Raw genomic sequence first — 18,633 nt, 5'->3', positions numbered from 1 at the left:
TTACAGTCTGATATTATGATAATTGCTTCTCTTAAAAATTTCCCTCGATTTAGCTCACTGAGAGATGTCTTTGGAATTGGTGGCTTTTGGACAAATAAGGTAGTCTTCTGTTTTGTCAGTAGGGCTTTAAGAAGTTGAATATTGCTATGTTCCCTACAAACAAACAACACTTCTAGAGTCGGAAGACAGTGAGCACTGGCATGGTCTTTATGAAAGAATTCTTTGTCAGATGCTTTGCACAGTGAGGAGATAAAAGGGCCAGAGAACAAATCTGTTTCAGTTAAGCAGTAAGATACAGTCTTGGTGATCTTTGCATGCTATTAGGTTATAAAGTTCATAAAACTGTTTTTAGTTGATATCCAATTGATCTGATTATTTCAAATATAATTTTCCAGCTTATAACTCAACAGTGGAATACTCAGGTACTATCCTTAACCTAGAGGCCTTTTCCTCATGACTCAAGGCCTGTGACAGGGACATGCCCAATTAGGAACCTATTAAAATATCCAGAAGAGGAGGAGGGAGCAGGGAGTGAATGCACATCACAGGAATCTGAACCTGGGATATGGAAGTGAGAATGCAACAGGAGAAAGTGAGAAATGTTATGGAAAGAAAATGAATAGTAGCTGGGCAGATAATAGAGTGGAGAGTCTGCTGCATGACTCAAGGCCTGTGACAGGGACACGCCATGAATGTATGAGAGCTGGGAAGACCTTTTTCTGTCCCCAAGCCATGCCTATTTGAGCTAGACCTATGAGTGTCTTTTAGTAAACTCTGTTCAGCCATAGTCCTGCTTTTTAAGCGGGTTGTTCCACCTCTGTGTTCATCTGTGCTTCTTTCAGAGGACTGCCAGGACAAATTACCAGGGGGCTTTGTCTTCAGTCTGCTCAGATGACACTGCCAAGCTCTGCAGATAAAGAACAAAGGTATACCCTCCCACAAAACAACCTCTTGGTATGGTAACCCTTCTTGTAGATGAGGGAGGATTTTGAAAAAGTGGATTTTTTTTTTAACTTAAATAAATAACTGCTATCGCTGGCCATTGTTGAGCAGGATTTTGTGCTCATTCTGTGATCTTACCTTTCCATTTCTTATCTGTGAATGCTGATGGCCAGAAGAGCTTAGAAAACAGCCCCGATCTGAGGTCTTGATGACAGTGCTGATTCTCAGGCATTCAAGGCCACAGCCTCACCCCGGCAACTCCTGGGAACATGCTTCTGCAAAAATGGTTTTGCAAAACTGTGATGATTAGGATTCTGAAGCTTAATGTCCCTCAAAAACCAACAGTGGATTTCTTCAAAGGTTTTCTGCTCTCTCCAGGGAGGGAATAATGGAAGGTGAGGGGGCAGTGTGCATTTCATAACCATCAGAGCAATCATAACTCAAGAGCTGGCCACTCTGGCTGATTGATCATATCTGCAGAGCTCCATACTCTCTCGGAGCTGAGCAATTGGTCCTTTATGATAAGTCTCCATAAATGTGATTAAGTCCTTGTGAACAACAACAAAAAGAAAATAAAACAAAGGAAAAGAAAGAAAAAATGTTTTCAACCCGAAGTTATTTAAAGGAAAAAAAAGCAATCTGACTCCCAAGAGGTAGTTAACAGGAGTCTTTTTCTTTCTCAACATTTACATGAAATAACACCTAAATGCTTTTAAGTGTGAACAAATGTCCCATGGTATTCAATATTGTGTGTGTGTGTGTGTGTGTGTGTGTGTGTGTCTGTTTCTCCCACTTACGAATGGAAAGTTTTGAAGAGAATAGCCTTATTTTTAAGCTTTCCTTGTTCACGGTTCACTTTCCATACTAAAGCCACAGGTGTTCACATCTTGCCAAGAGACCAAACTGGGAGGACTCCACCTGAGGAGCTACCATCTGCAAAGTACAACTCACAGGAACTACCTGGTATACTATGGTGATATATTCAGGAACACATGGAACAATCCAGAACAGGGCCAGCTTGTGCTGGTCTCCAGTTTGGGAGTATCATGTCAGTCTTGCTGTAGACAGAGGTTTTCCTAGTGGGTAGATGCAGCCACAACAGTGCTTGAGAGCATGTATATATAGCTGTTTGCCCCTTTCTGGTCCCTTCACGGACTTCCCACTAGCTCAGCCAGGCTTCACTAGCTCAGCCAGGCTTCCGCTAGCCTCTCTTCCCTCCAGTTGCCATTCTTGTGTACCTGCCACCCTCCTGTGTAATTGATCTCGGGTGCTGAGTCTCTGTCCTCTCACTTTCCCAGCCTTTGTCCCTGTGGGTCCATGGAGGCTATTTTATCTGCCTCCTGATTCCCTCAACCCCGCTCTCCTCTCCTCTTCACTATTCTTCCTCCCCTTTCAGCTCCAGGATCAAGTCTTGCCTTTTTTGTTGTGGACCTAGCCTTTAATGGTTGAGCTATCTCTCCAGCCCCTGGAGTCATTTCTTCAAATGTGGTTACATTTGTGCCCCAGGCCTCACTCTAGTGGCCTTGTTTCAGATGTATCTTACATTAATTTTCTGATAATATTTGAGTGAGAGAATAGGATATGATAGTTGAGCTTCAAAACATGGAGACCATTCTTTTAGACTCATACCAGACTCTGATGTTTTGCAGCCCCATGGCATTTTGTGACTCAGTGGATCCTCTATAAAATACTCATCATCACTTTGTAGAGATTAAGTGGGTTGACAGTAGAGTGAAATCAATAGGATGTAGTGCACAGGATCATAGAGGCAGTCCAGTCTCTGCTTGCTACTCAATTTAGCCAACAATCATGCTTCCATGAGACTGTGAACTGTGGGATGATGAAGGCTGTATCAGATTTGGTTGCATAGAATCCCACCTGTTCCTGATATGATGCCTAACTCACAGTAGGAAATGTTTAGCAATTGCTTTAACCATGTCCTGGTCCACAGTTAGGCAAACTGTGATCACTTCAATCTCTGGTTGAGTCAACACTTGGATGTACATAGGGCTTGGTGGTATGCTCTTGGCATTAATAAATCCTACTTGTTGGCTAAGATCTATTGTGTGGCTTTTGTGTTTCACCTTTTATTGAAGGGCATGCTTTCCTGTGCCTGATTTTGACAACAGTGCAAAGTTGAACCTTGTCTTGAGAGTGTTTGTTTCACTTCTACTAAACTCATGGTGGTCCATTTTCATCTTTAGGATGCACAGCTCTTTTCATTGGTTGTCATCATACATAGAAGCTCTGCATAACAAACAGATTAAAAGCAGAGCTGTTGAGTTAGGTAACAGTGTGACTTGGGTATGATCTTCACCCCAACCTACTTATGACTGTCCCTATCAATCTTTTTCCTAAATAATGATGCTCTCAAAGGACATTAAGTAAGGTACCAACTTGGAATGCCTAATGAGCAAACATGGAAATAGCCTGCAGAAAGCAATAGTCTCCAACAATTAAATCTACGTAGGGATAATATGAAGTATTGACACTGTAGACAGCTTAAGTATGTGTGTTGCACTGGAGAGGAAAATTCACTGTGGCTCAGTAAACTGAAGGATACTTTGCAGTAGATACCTTTCATCTTAGAGAATAGGGACGTTAACTATGATGGAGAGAACAATACAAGCTTAGCTAATTCCTTAGTCACTAAATGTCTTTTGGCTGCATGGCTCAGTATGGTAACATCTCCATAGGTTGCTATGGAGTTTTTCTGTCCATGACAGGAGAGAGAACATAATAGATGCACTTGAGAATGTCACATAATTTTCATAACTTGGCTTTCTACCATGCTCAGATTAACAATAGTAGAACTAGATTTTTGGCACTATTTTTAAATACCAAATGGAAAACTATGAATAAAACCTAATGCTGAATAATATATTTAACAACAAAGTACTTGATAAAATAATCAGACATTTTAGTTACCAGGATTAGCTCAAACTGATTCTAATGTTTAGTGAGAAGAAAAAGGATTACTAGATTGTGTAAAATTTAATGGGGAAAAATAGGATAGGAGTATCTTTTTTTTTAATGTTAAGGGAATTTCCTCCAAAAAAAGGTTTCCTCTGCCAGTATCACTATATATATATATATATATTTTAGCATATATATATATATATATATATATATATATATATATATATATATAAAAGCTAAAATGTGTTTTCTTTAAATAGAACCCTATGTTTGGGACTGGTGAGTAAGGATTCCTTAAATTCTTATCTTACATAAGTTGACTCACTACTTCCAACATGAATTTTCTTCTGAACAAGAAAGGGAAAAATATTTAGCTGATATGTGCCATCTGGCTTTAAACTTTGGGAAATTGTCTTCCAGCCTGCATCTATTTTGGAGAGACTATTAGATCAGAATTCCAATGAATCCAAGACATCCAATCCAGAGTTTAAACTTTAATGCTTTAGGGACTGTAAATCACAGCACATATGGGGTGATACATGTTTGGAAAGAAATGGCCCTTGCTGGCCCACATATAAAGTTAAAACTGCCTATACTCTGTGTTTATTACATGTATTTATTTTACCAAGGTAGGCCTGAATAAATAGTTCCTACTAGGCTTTCAGTTTTATCATTGGGTTTAATAACTAAAAATTTCTATTTATCAAATTATTATGCATTGTAAATGCTCAATAATTCCTCATGTTGACAAAGTTCCCTGAAAATTCGTGCCTCTCCTTGTGACTTTCGCATGGCTAGCTTTAAAACAACAATAAACAAGCAATCACAAAGTATTTCTCTTGAAAAGAAGTCATGATTCTCTGCCCGGGAGATGGCTGGCTTGGTGAGTACAGTGCTTGCTGGAGTGAGGACCTGAGTTCGGGTCTCAGTAACCCATAAAGCTGGATACAGTGGTGTGCACCTGTGATCTCCAAACTCATGGTCAGATTGGAAGCAGGACAAGAGCATCTGCAGAAGCTCCAGGCAGCAAGCCTGACATCTTAGGATTCTCATGGCCAGTGCTTGGTCCAAGGAGGTGGAAAACTTTCTCCTACAGACTTTATATTCTGACAAGGGATAATATTTGAACAATGTTTTCCTTAACTAGGAGAAATTTCTGTGTTTATCTCAATATGTCCTTAGGATGTTTACTGCTCAAATAGGAGGCAAGTTGAATGGATATACTTGTAGAACGAGTTCAGGCATATATATTTCTCCCACTGTTTGACCATGTTTCTTTCTCCCACTCTGAAATATTCTAAAGGATTTTTATTCTGTAAATTGCAACACAATAGAAGGCCTCTTGTCTGACTGCCTTCTACTGGAGCCTTTTTGGTATGATAGGGTATTAAATTCCCCTATACCACTTCAATACATTTAAACATTTTGGAAATTAGGATGCAGTTTATAATGAGCACATATGGTTCCTTCTTTCTTTTATTTATGTCTTTTTGTAATTATATGAAGACTATTAGAAATTGAAGGTGCCTTAGAATTAAATAAATTATTAAGTAATGTAGTATTTAATTCTAATTTATTCATTAAATTCAGCCTAATCCACAGTAGCCCAATATTAAGTCAAAATAATTGAGTGAGAAGGAAAGGCTGTTTTCGTTGGAAAATTGTTTACAACTTTATAATGAGCTTTGTTTTCTAGACTTCTTGGAATCTATCTGGTTTCTGCCTTATACTGGATGGTTTAATGCATGTATCTGTGATAGGTATCATGACCCATTTTAGAGCTAAGGAAAATCACCCTCAAAGAGCTCTATGATTAATTCACTTTGAGAATGGGATTTTAGCAGAATATCACCTGCCACTCTCTTCTGTTAAATTATTTACTTGCATGTATCTACAGCTTTATATTCTGACATATTCCAATGAGTCCCAGAAACAGTAATTACTAGACTAACTCTGGAAACTTTTAGAAGCCACCAATCCACTATCCAACCATTAAAACACCATTAATTAGAGCCATGTGATGTGAAGCTAGATTTTGGAAGGATAAAGGATAAAATATGACTGTCTTTCTAACAAAGACACAAGTAAACTTGGCTCCCAAATGATGCCTGCTCCTGTTGGGAATCTTGGCACCTGGTGGTGGCTAACAGAGTGTGAACGGAAAGTGTGAACAGAAACCCACTGAGGGCTGTGCTGGGTGTATATGAAGGGCCATCACACCTCTCCACCACATGGACTTCTCACCATACTTAAATGGATCTCCTTTAAGAATAACCTGACTGTTACATGTCACAGATGGCTGTGGACACGCTGTCAACAGTTTCTAGCACTGACAGCAGTGCAAACCTGAGTCGCTCTAATCTGCCTGCAAATAGCTGCTGCCGCCTTGATCTGGGCTAATCAAAGGAACAAGCCCGTAGGGGTTTAGAGGGTTCAGTGTGGCCAGCTAAGCTGCCATTAATTTAATTTCTGGAGTGCAGTGAATTATGGGGAAGTCTGCTAAATTGTTGAACTTTTTGGAGCAAGAGACTAAAAGGGTTACTTTCATAATTAGTGTTGTTTTTAAGAAAGGACATGATGCTCCCTGAAGTGTGACTTTGCAGAACTGACAGTCATGTATCAGGTTAGCATCAGCTGGGGGATCAAGTCTGATGTGGGCTTGGAAATGGCAAGGAGAGTGTGAGATCATGCTCTTGAGCTTTGGTAAGGAATGGTAGTTCCCTTTCACTTCTGGTGCCCAGGACTGAATGAAAATGAGAACATGACCACTCCTAGGTATGGTTGAGGGGACGATTTTTATTATAGATATGGGAGAAAATTCAGCCATAGGCATCTGGAAGAGTACAGACTGAACATGGCCAGCATAATAGACTGGGCCATGAGGAGGTGGTGGGGAGAGTAAGAAAGGAAGAGAAAAAAGAGAAGATACGACCAAGAGGGCAAAGGGAACCAAGAGAGGACACGGAAGCAAGAGAGCTAGCCTAAATGACTCAGGTTATGTTAGAAATGAGATTCTAGGGGAAGGGAAGCAAAGCTCAGGGGCTGGAGAGTTTTAGGGTAGGGGGTGAGAAGTGCTGAGGAGCCAGGACTCTGTAACTGGTACTTGAGATGCAAAGAGTCTGATAGCCAGCATCCCCTTTAATATATTACATAGGCACCTCAGCCATTTGTCCCAGAGTTCCTTTGAGACCTAAGAAGGACTACTGCAATCTTAGGCTCTTTCTCTTAGAGTTTGTGATAAGTGAAAAGAAAGAGATAGAAATAAAGAAAAACACACTCTTTAAAGTATTTATACCCATGAATGTTTAAATGGCATGCTGTGTTCTTATGTTGCACAAATCCACTTGTGAGCCAACATTATCTAGAGGAATCTGACCAGATGTGAGTTAATTGAGTCTGGTGGCCTTTTCTGGGGCAGTTCTTTCCAAGACTCCAGCTCACTGGCAGCGTTTTTGTGTACATGGTATACTGGGTATTTTCTGGATTAACAGACTAATCAGCTTATTATAAGATCCCATTCACTTCTGGATGCAGTTTACACAGGGGTTAATGGCATTTTGTTGGAACTGTATTTGATAAGCAAATTTGACAAATAATGCATTTTCTCCTTCTTAAAGTAAATTTCTTAAAAATTTTCCACACATGAATTTCCTTTCTCTATATCCAGCCTCATCCTAGAGCCTCTCTCTATTGACCAACTTTTATTAAAATAAATCTTGACCATGAAGTCACTACCACAGGTAAAAAAGGGTAGCTGTTCTCTGTATTCCTTACTCGTACAAGCTAATCAATTGTTTCAATAATTTCTCCCATACAGATGGCATTGCCCCTGTCCAAGAATATTCTGTGTGTGCTCTTCCTGTATTAGATAAGAACCATGTTACACTCCTGAGGGCAGACCCAATGCCCCCAGCAGAAAGCCAACACAAGACAAACTAGATGGCATTTTGGAGGTTTTTTCCCCCTTCTTCTATGTTTTTAACCGTACATTTCGGGTTCCTGAGTTTGTGTTTTTAGGGAGGCACCCTCCCTAGTGGTCTCATATGCTTTTAACTGGAGGAACATTCCAGAATGTTAATTATTTGGAGGAACTTACCATAGTAATAGAAGCTGTTTTCCAGTTGCTTTCTCCTCCTGTCAGACTGAAGGGATAACTGTAGCAGATGAGCATTGCTGTGCCAAGATGTGACATCTCTGACTTTATGAAAGAAGATGGTGACGATTCCCAGTATTCCTGTACCAAAGTGTGACATAGTCCATGACATTACAGATGAAGAAGGTGATGGTCCCCATCAGCCCACCATCATGGCCAGGGGCCCACGTGATCTGGCCCTGACATGAAACAGTCACCTCACAGAAAGCCACATCTTTCTTTGACTGTCTTTCTTGGGCAATATTTGATCACATTGTTTTCCTCCTAGAATTTAAATACATGTTACTCAAGGGTTCTTCATCTCTCCTTCCAGCTTGTGCATATTCAGAATGTGTTCTTCCTTAGTGTTCTTATGAGCATCATTTACGCAGCTCATCCTGGCAGACACTCTAGTGTATAAAGTAATGACATACTCTTACAAATCTCAAGCCAGCCAGTATTCATTGTGTATACACTGTCAGGCGTTTCCTAAAAAGCTTTACATTATCACCTTGTTTTGAGACATTGCATTGCTCCCGTTATCTCGGTGGCGAAGAAATTAGTTAGAGAAGTGACATACCTAAATCCAAGCTGAGATTTATGGCTGGTGTGATGTAGCACCTGGGGACATAGACCTGCCCTGAAGCAGCCTTTCTGCTTCTTTTACACCCTGTTTATTTCTAGTTTCCCCTCTCGGTCAGTTAGCTGCTGGAGCTGTCTTCGGCTGTCTAAACAAATTCATGATGGGGCCTGGGATGTAAGAGGCAGTGGAGTTTTGCAAAGAACACTTGAGCCAAGTCCAGCCTCTCTGCAGCTGAAATGCAGTTAGCTTGTAAGGACTGAAGAGTGAAGCAAGAGGTGTTAACAGATGATCTTAAACAAATTCCACTGTTCATGTCTAGAGAAACATGGACATAGCGGCCTGGCGTGACACCTCAGTAACGTGTGTGCCTTGAAAGCATGCTGCTGTCCACACTACTCCCATTACCCATGTGAAAACCAACAATACCAGACATGGTGAAGCACAAGGCTGGGGAGATGGAGACAGGTGGATGCTTGAGGCTCACTGGCCAGCCGGCCTCTTCAAGTTAGAGACCCCATCTTCTAAAAGCTAGGGGGACAGCAACTGAGGAGCAACAGCAACTGTGGAACAAAACCAGGGGTCGTCTTCTGACCTCCTCATGTATCTGCACCAATATTCACCACCTGTGTGCATACACACGCGAATGTTCATGCACAGACAGACAGACAGACAGACACACACACACACACACACACACACATGCACATGCAAATGCATGGAGGGAGGGGTGGAGAGGGAGGGTTAGCAAACTAAAAATGTGAATGCTTCTATGTTGGTTTTTGCCAATCTGTGGACACTAAAAAGTGAACTGTTTTAAAAACTGCCTGCTGAAGCCGGGTGGTGGTGGCGCACGCCTTTAATCCCAGCACTTGGGAGGCAGAGGCAGGCGGATCTCTGTGAGTTCGAGGCCAGCCTGGGCTACCAAGTGAGTTCCAGGAAAGGCGCAAAGCTACACAGAGAAACCCTGTCTCGAAAAACCAAAAAAAAAAAAAAAAAAAAAAAAAGTGCCTGCTGAAGGGTAGCAAACCAAGATAGAAGCATTCACATTTAAGTTCTGTGGGGCACTTAATTTAAAAAAGAATCTGGTCAGGCCTAAAATAATTAAACTGTTCATTATTATGCACAAGTCTCTGTTACTATAATTTGGATCATAAGAGAACAATGTGTCAAATCTTTCTAATGGTGACTACTTTCATTTTAGTATTTCTTAAAAGACAATTTTAGTTTATTGCTTGAAGTTTGTAAATTTTTGACAAATCTTTGCTTTCTTTGAAGTTTTAAATTATTCATGTAAACTAAAGTGACTCCCTATCCAATTTTAGTAATCAGAAGTCATATACATTTGATGTTTAGGACACCTGTATTTGTATACTTTCAATGTCTCTTGTTTTAAAATCTCATGTATTTAGAATTAATAGTGGTAATAAAAGTCTATGAAATAATAATTTATTCCAGACCATTTTGATTAAAAATATGTGTTAATTCTTGAGGGACCAGGTGTAGGTTTACACGTCTGTGAAGACTGCTGCTGTGGAAATTAATAACGTAAAAAAGATTTTGGAAAGAAATTTAATCAACTCGAGAGCAGCCGCCTTTCAAGTGAGCTCCAGCACTGCAGCACCATCCGTCGGCAGCCAGGAGAGCGATGCGCTAATTAGTAATCACCGCTTTGAATTCATTACATCCATTGGGTGCTTTAAATACCTTTGGCCACATTTTCTTGGCCTCACAAATCACAAGTAGCTTTTATTTATTTCTGTGGTTCTGGGGATCAAATGTAAGGCCCCCTTGTATACTAGGGAGTTCCCTGCCACTGAGCTGCATCTCTCTCTGCCTTAGGTATCTGTTCGGTATGACAGTGTCTCCTGTTGAATTCTTCCCCAATAAGCACTAATGTTGCACTAGATTTTTTTTAACTAATGGAGTCCCCTTAGGCATGTGGTTGAATTTCCCCAAGCCTCTCTTTTGGTCATCTATAAGATGAGTGAGTTCTCAGCCCCTTCCTGGATTACCACTGGTATACACTGACACATGTTAAGTCACTGATGTATAGCCCAGGAAAATTACTAGTTCTTGACTCTGTTAGTAGGGTGTTACTGTCAGGTGTGGCTGCCTCTGCTGCCTTTATTAAACTTTGACTTGTGACCAGAGTTCATTCTTGCAGGGTCTGAAATGAAAACCAGTGAAGAGCATCACCCTCCCTGCCCTGGGTTTGGGCATTTATTTATATGAGGAATTCCACAGAAATATAGATATAAAAGACTTTGTATTATTGATTTCCCAGTGAGCAAATAAACATCCTAGAAAATCATGAGTCTTAAAATGTCATTTAGAGATATTACCGCTGAACTGTGCTTGAGATTTGGAGCTGGGTGTTCCCTGTATCCCTGTATCCTCTTGGGACATAAAGATCGCTTTTTTTTTTTTTGTTTTTTGAGACAGGGTTTCTCTGTGTAGCTTTGCGCCTTTCCTGGAACTCGCTTTGGAGACCAGGCTGGCCTTGAACTCACAGAGATCCGCCTGCCTCTGCCTCCCGAGTGCTGGGATTAAAGGCGTGTGCCACCACCGCCCAGCAAGATCGCTTCTTTTACTAGTCATCACGGTCAACATTTCTCTCTACCAAGGCTGTAACTTTCTCTTTCCTGTCTTGCCAGATTTGGTCAAAGCCTCAGGCCTGTACTCTGCACTGATTGCCACCTGCGGGGTGACTCATTGGGAATGTTTGTGTAACTAGGGAATCTGGTCTCTTTATTCAGTGTACTGTCCTTGGTCTTCAAGTGAAGATATGCAATGGTATTCAGTTTTTGTTTTTTAATTAATTTCTTTTAGTTCAAGACTAAAGGATGTCCCAAATCCAGGCTCTCCATGTGCTTTGGTGGCACATGGTGGTGACAGCCACGCTGGTAACATCTCCATGACAAATTTCAGATGCCATCATCTGAAGGCTTTCTTAGCTTTGGGGGTGGGTGGAAATTTCAGTCGTGCCTTAATTCAGTCCAAAAGGATTTACCTGATAGTTATAGGAATGTTAGGGGATGCACAGAGAGATGGAAATGAATATTGAGGGTGCTAATAATAGCCCCAAATAATTTGGCTCTGGGCTAGGTACATCGCAACTTACCCCTCTCACAAGTCCTAATCGCTCTGTCATCCGTGTAGAATTTTTAACATAAATAGGAATTTTTTCTGAAATATTCAATGCATAAAAATTTTTATAGTAGTTGATATGTTTCCATGTAGTAAAACTGTGGAACTATTATTATTATTATTATTAATTATTAATTATTTAGGCAAGGTCCTACTACATAGACCAGGCAGGACCCAAACTCATTCTCCCCTTGAGCCTTTGATCAGTAGGCATTTGCTACCCATCCTAGCTTTCAGTTAATTATGTTTTAGATTTATTTATTTTATGTGATTATGTGTTTTGTTTGTACCATGTGGATGCCTGGTACCCTCAGAGACCAGAAGAGGCATTTGGGTTCCCTCAAACTGAAGTTACAGATAGTTGTGACTATTATGTGGGCACTGGGAAAGGAACTCAGGTCTCCTAGGAGCAAGAGTCCATCATATAGTTTAGCAATACCAAACTACTGCAAGTGTGGGTTGTGAGTTTTATCTGCTTATAGAGTTTATTTGAATAGTCTGCAAAGTCCTCCCAATAGTAGATCATTACATTCCCCATGTTAATAATGAATGCAAACTGGTGTTCTCATCTTCTCTAAGAGCTCACACAAAGGTTTATGTACTTTATGAAAATCATCTTTTGAAACTTTTTGGACTTTTAAACTTCCATTGCAAGAAGTAGAGTGGTCATGTTATTCCTCCCCTGCAAATGCCCCTCCCTTCTTAGTGCCTTCGTCTTCTCTCCATGTTAAGTGCACAGCTTCCAGTGTGGACTTCAGTCTTGCTCTCACATTCTCCCTCTTGCAGCTTCTTGTTGATAATCTTTTCGCTCATCAGTGACTCTTAGCCTTCCTTCAGGCCATTAGATCAGAGGGCTGACTGCAGATTTCTGTGTTCACAGTGGATCCTGTCGGTGGTTCTCACAGGGTGACTTTAGAATGCCTTGTGGTGTGGACTACACGGTTTCTAAAGAGTCTTACAGTGGCTCTCTTTAGCAGCCCCCTTGATTTCTGATCATCACCCCCTCAAGTCCAACCTCCCTTGAGACTAGGTTGAGTCACACATTTTCAGTTTTATAATAGAATATGATGTAATATAATCAATGACTTCTTTTAACTCCAACATGACATGCCTGATTTCCGCATAGGTTTTCTGAATAATTTTGAAATAAAAAAATTGTCCTGAACATGGAAAAGTAAAGATACATTTAACTTTTTTATTTTCTTTCCTTTGTGATGGTTAAGGTCAAGTGGTACCTAACAGAATCCACTGTGATCCCACTGCACAAAAATAGCCATTCATATAGCATTTGAAATGTACAGCCTACTTGACATTTCCCCATGTACTCAAGCACAGTGATGTTTTCCTTCTCAGAAATGCATGCCTAGATATTCCTGTCTCTATGCTGAGGCCCTGGAGAATTAATGGGCCTCTCTGTGAACTCTGATTTATCCATTATGCTCTATGTATACTTGGCTTTTGGTAAATTGCTCACAGACTCTGAAACCTGATCATTCTGTTACAATAGCTTTGATCAAGGTTCTATTGAGGCTCATTAAAAGAAAGCTATTTCTTCCTGATCAAGAGAATAAAATCTCCACGTAGCCTGGGTAGAGACTAACATCCCAAGCTACTGAAAATGAAAGAATTTACCCAGTTGGACCTGTCAATCATCTAGCAAAATGATTACCCATTTGGAAGGTGGATTCACCTACTGCCCTGTTTAAGGGTTGGGAGGAGTAATTATTCCCTCATGAGAGCATGTACTTCTGCTTCACAGAGTCACTGTTTTGGGCAATAGCTGCAGAGCTGCCACAAGGCTCTGTGAGGTCTGTCCGCATTCTCAGTGCTGATGTGGAAAGGCATACCTTTAACTCTTTCCTCATTTTTGTCTTTTTCTTTCCAATGCTGGCCAGAGCACAAGCACACTTTCTCTGGTATGTAGGGCTTTTTCGGTTACCTTCCTTTTGCCATGAGACTGCGTGCTGTGCCTCCTTGCCTACCTCACAAAGGTATGGCTTCTTCTCTTCCTTCCTCCATTGTCTTCCTCAAGGAAGCTGTAGAGATTTACAGCTTGCCTGCCCCATAGTTCATCTCTGTAACGCTAATAAAATAGTCCTTGAGTTTCCTTCTGAGTCCATTCTTAAAATCTTTTATTAGTGGGACTAAGAACCCCAAGAGGGACTGAGATTTCCATGCAAACTTATGGTGCTCAACAGGGTACACCCCAAAGTTTCCGGTAACAATGATATTAAAGGTGCACTTTCACTGCCTTCTTAGCAAGACGCTCCTGCTTGAATTCAGGCAGTCTTTCCTTGGTGTTTCTGGTTTCTTGGCTCTTTTGCCACATGATCTTCTGCTATGACACGAGTCATTGCCTCTCGTTGCTTCATTTCAACACTGATGAATCACGGGAGTATTACAGGAGCCACTTTATTCTTCCTGTGCTCTCTTGTTCCTTTCTATCCTGCTGATCAACCGCTCTATCCTCTTCTCATCACTGTAGAAACCCACTATCTCGTCCACAGCTAATTTCCTCCAGGGTGGAATTCATCTGTTGTTTTCTTCTTTGTCACCTGTATGCATGCCTTGGTATCTGAAAAATATGCCCTGCATTGCTCTTGGGGCATAGATGGTGTATGTGTGTGTGTGTGTGTGTGTGTGTGTGTGTGTGTGTGTGTGTGTGTGTGTGTTATATGTATTTTTTAACCATCTCTCTCTATTCACGTTCTTCTTATAACTGAAGAATCACTAAAATGCTTTTACATGTACCACCATCGTAAGGTTGCTACTGGGGAAGACCAAGGCTCACAGCATAATTTTTCCCAGAAGATAGATTATTCATTTCTCTATACTTTCTAAATGTTCACCGAAATGCAGGTTTGTAGTGTGAAGTTTCTTTTTTTATATTTCTTTTATTTGGTTGTTTTTGAGATACCTTCTCACAGTGTAGCCATGTTGTCCTAGCTATTCTTGGACTCTCTTTTCCTGGGTTCTGGGATTAAAGGAATGCATCCCTACTAGCTGCAATGGGACATTTCTAGGTGATAAACACAATTTTGTGCCTCTTCTGAAACTCATGTTCTACACACTGACACACAGCAGCAACAACATGGATTGAGCCAAACTCCTAGTAAGATCTGAAGCTTTCTCATCTAATGTACCTTCATGGAAGCTCAGCACTGTGGGAAAGGAAATCGGACCAGGCACTTCATTTGCCAGAGCTAGGGAATTATATTGAGGGAATGGGCACTTGGTATGGAAGCTTCTTAGGCCTGTAGCACCTTGTACTGACAGTGTGCAATACCAACACAAAAGGGTGTGTGTGTGTGTGTGTGTGTGTGTGTGTGTGTGTGTGTGTGTGTGTGTGGCAGAGCTTAGTAAACACATTTCAACTAGATATAAAGATTTCATAAACCACATTATTTGTAAGATATTCTAGGGAAGAATCACAGCCCCCAGGATGTCATTAATTTTATATCTAGCTCATACTTTAAGAGCAGCTAGGAAAGGCACATATCCATAATCCATAGTTACATTAGTAAAGTGTGGGGAATATGCAGGTAGACATTAAAATGATCAATGTAGTCCAAGAGGCCGATGAAGTCATGTGGCTAAGAGCTTTTGATAGAGCATCCAGGGACCAAGTTTCAAATCGACTCTCAACTACTTGCCTAACCTTGAGTAGATTCCTAAACTACTCTGAGCTTCATTTTTCTCATCCATAAAAACTTCACAACCTCATGACTTGTGAAGATTGACACACTTTCTGTAATATCTTTGGCATGGTGCCTTGTACATCTAGGAAGTGCTGTATTTCCTCCTCAGTTAATACAATTTGTTACACTATACCATACAAAAGTCATTGTTTTGTGTTTTCAGATCTGTATCTTCAGTGACTCAATCTTAAAATTCTTAAAAATGTGGAAAATCAAGCAATTTCTTAGACTTTGTTTTCTGATGTAATTTCTATAGAGAATGCCTGGGAGGTGTGTTTTTGTTTTCTTTTTCTTTTTGTAATGCTAACACAATGGTGGATAGACCTGCTAAGGATGAGCATAGAACCTTCCTAACAAGAACATGCTACTGTGGTTGATTGCAGTCCTAGAAAATTCACATCAGCAGGCTCTATAAACAATCCTATCTCAAGTCCTCTGCTGTGTTCTCAAGCTGGCTGAATGGTGGATAACTCTTCCTACCTTAGATCAGACATACTAGCTGAGCAATATTCAGAAAGAGCCATTAAGGTTTTTATGATCAAAATTTATCTTTCTTATCACTCTTTTATTTTCTTCTGAGGGTGAAATTTTAGGTATTTTGGAAGTCCCAGGTTGAAGGGACAGCTTACTCTTTCTCCATCCCTCTACATAGATCTTCGTCTAGGATACTAAGTTGTGCTGAAATGATGCTCCCATTTAACCGTCTGTCTCTTTCCTTTGGGTCGCACTATTGCTGGCAGCTATGGAGTGATATTCTACCAGCATCCTTCTCATCTTGCTCTCTGATGAGCACAGGGTGGGGTGGCTTATTGCTGTTTTATTGCTGTGTTAGATGAAATGATTTCTCTGCCTTGTGTCCATTTATCATCAAATATGTATCAAATGTTTTTCAAGAACTCCAAATAATAACACCAATTTGTGGTTATTTTAGATTTCTTCTAGGACTGTTGACAAATTGCAAAAATTGCCTCAGATACCTATCTCAAAAGAGATCACTGAACCTGAAGAACTAGTTGGTGTCCTATGTTTACTGGATTGCATAGATATATATTATCACATATTCAGTCAGTCTTACCAAAAATGATTCCTATGTGGTTTGTGTAAATTAATTATTTAAAATTGATTTTGCTTCTGAAATTCTAGATTGAAAACCTTATTTATTGGAGAAATGGTTACATGACAATTAAATCTGTCTAGGGACTTCTGCTTTGGTGCAATTGGAGTAATTTGTGACAACAGCACTTCTTTAAACACTGAAAGGCCCAATGTTGACAAAAGGGAAGTATACTTGCTTTGAAATCTAAAAGTCTTCCAGAAAAGAATGACTCACTGAAATGGGAGCAGCAAGCCATGTTTCTTCACACTGCTTCTACCTACACAAAGTGTATGAGCTTGGAGCTTGGATGAGCAGCTGGGAAGCCAGGCATAAGTAGAAGGCAGAAGAATAGTCTCTCAAAGTAGAAGAGACAGGCAGGGCAGGAAAGCAGCCAAGATTCAGAGGGATCAACAGCTCAGGGAAAAGATAGACCCTGGGATGTTAACTTGACCCTTGCAGCTTGAAGCACAGATTTGCTTAATTTTTGTGACTTCTTGTGAGTGAGGCTAAGAAAAAGTCACAGAAAAGCAGAACAGTTTCTGATAACCTCTCCTGCTGTAGGATAATGCTTTTGTACACTGGTTTAATAAAATGCTGATTGGCCAGTAACAGGCAGGATGTATAGGTGGGGTGAGCAGAGAAAGAATTTGAGGAAGAGGAAGGGTTGAGTCAGGGGTTGCCAGTCAGACGCAGAGGAAGCAAGATGAGAATGTCTGAGAAAAGGTACTAAGCCACATGGCTAAACATAGATAAGAATTATGGGTTAATTTAAATGTAAGAACTAGTCAATAATAAGCCTGAGTTAATGGCCAAACAGTTATAATTAATATAAGCTTCTGAGGAGTGGGGGTGGGGTAACTGGCTGACAGGAGAAACTTTCTGACTACACTCTCCAGTACCCAGGGGAACAGTAATTGAAGTTAAGCATCCGTGAAGGACAAAGGATACTTGTCAACACAACTGGCCTACACTGAAGGTGTTCAGACAGCCCAGAGGGAGCCTGAATCCTTCCAAAGGCTTGGAGCTTCTCATTCTTGAACTGGATAAAGATAAGTTACACATCTCAGACTCTTCCAAAGACAGGTATGATCTTTAGTGGTAAATCCTTTTTATAGTATAATTTTACTTATTTATTCATTAGAGACAGGTTCTCACTATAGAGTCCTAACTGGCCTAGAACACTTTATGTAGACCCAGCTAATCTTGAACTCAGAGACCCACCAGCCTCTGTTGAATTTAAAAGTGTGTACCACCACCCCCAGCAAACAGAATTACATTTCACATATAGCATGTGTGCTCATATAAAAGAAAACCAAGACTTAAAAACAGAAAACAGAAACAACCCTAAATATGATCCCATTAGTGTGAATACAATTGAAGTTTGGCCTCTTTATAGATCAGGCTAGACCTCTGAAGTCCTACTGCTCTCTCCACCTCAGCCCTCATTTTCTGACTTAAACTACAACTTACTTGTACTGTAGACATTTCATGTTGTAACTGCTGTTTTCCTGTCTATTGTTGCTGTTTGCTTTGGGGTTGTTTAGGTGTTTGGCCTTCTAATGGCAGCAAATGGATGCACAAATTAAATGCATTAATATGGTACTAGCAATGTGGCTTTTGGGTGACTTTACAATTCATTAAGTTTTAAGGAGATGTTAATATTTTACTTTTTTTGTTGTTTTTTGGTTTTGCATAGGGAAATGGGTAAGAGGAAAGACAATAAAGGACTGTATTAAGAACAGAAATACTTGGGCTTTTTGTTTTAAAGGTTGCTAGTTTTGCTAGTGAAATCACATACATTTTGAGGTTTGAGTGAGTTTTTTGAAAGAGAAGAAATCTTCAGGGACTATGGGGGGCGTGATTAAAAAGAAAAAGCAAGTTCAGACAAGCTTAAGCAGAATTACAGTTGGCCCCATGAGTGGCTTTCTTTTGATACAGATTGCTCACAGCTCTCCTGGATCATGAAGGCTTGAGAATGAGATGGGTCAGAACCAGAGTTGACTTGTTATCAGCTCAAGCGAGGAGCCTTTACATCAAGTTCTACTTTCCCCTTGTCATTTAGGCAGTGTGGTTTCTTCAAATCAACCTTTGCTAGGAAGTGCCTTCTAAGAGTTTC

At 40.4% G+C, this 18,633-nt stretch overlaps 1 protein-coding gene and 1 pseudogene across 4 annotated transcripts in view; one reads left to right on the top strand and one right to left on the bottom strand.

Annotated features, from left to right (window-relative positions):
* The window catches only part of Fhit (fragile histidine triad diadenosine triphosphatase), a 1,516,285-nt gene that overhangs the window by 762,795 nt on the left and 734,857 nt on the right, over positions 1 to 18,633 (top strand). The gene's annotated exons all lie outside the window — the stretch shown is intronic.
* Positions 6,144 to 18,633, bottom strand: part of LOC114700774 — a 48,352-nt pseudogene continuing 35,862 nt past the window's right edge.

The sequence above is a fragment of the Peromyscus leucopus genome, chromosome 9 (genome assembly GCF_004664715.2).
Source record: "Peromyscus leucopus breed LL Stock chromosome 9, UCI_PerLeu_2.1, whole genome shotgun sequence".
Classification (NCBI taxonomy): domain Eukaryota; kingdom Metazoa; phylum Chordata; class Mammalia; order Rodentia; family Cricetidae; genus Peromyscus; species Peromyscus leucopus.
The sequence above is the reverse complement of the archived record's forward strand: the minus strand, read 5'-3'. Positions and strand labels throughout refer to the sequence as shown.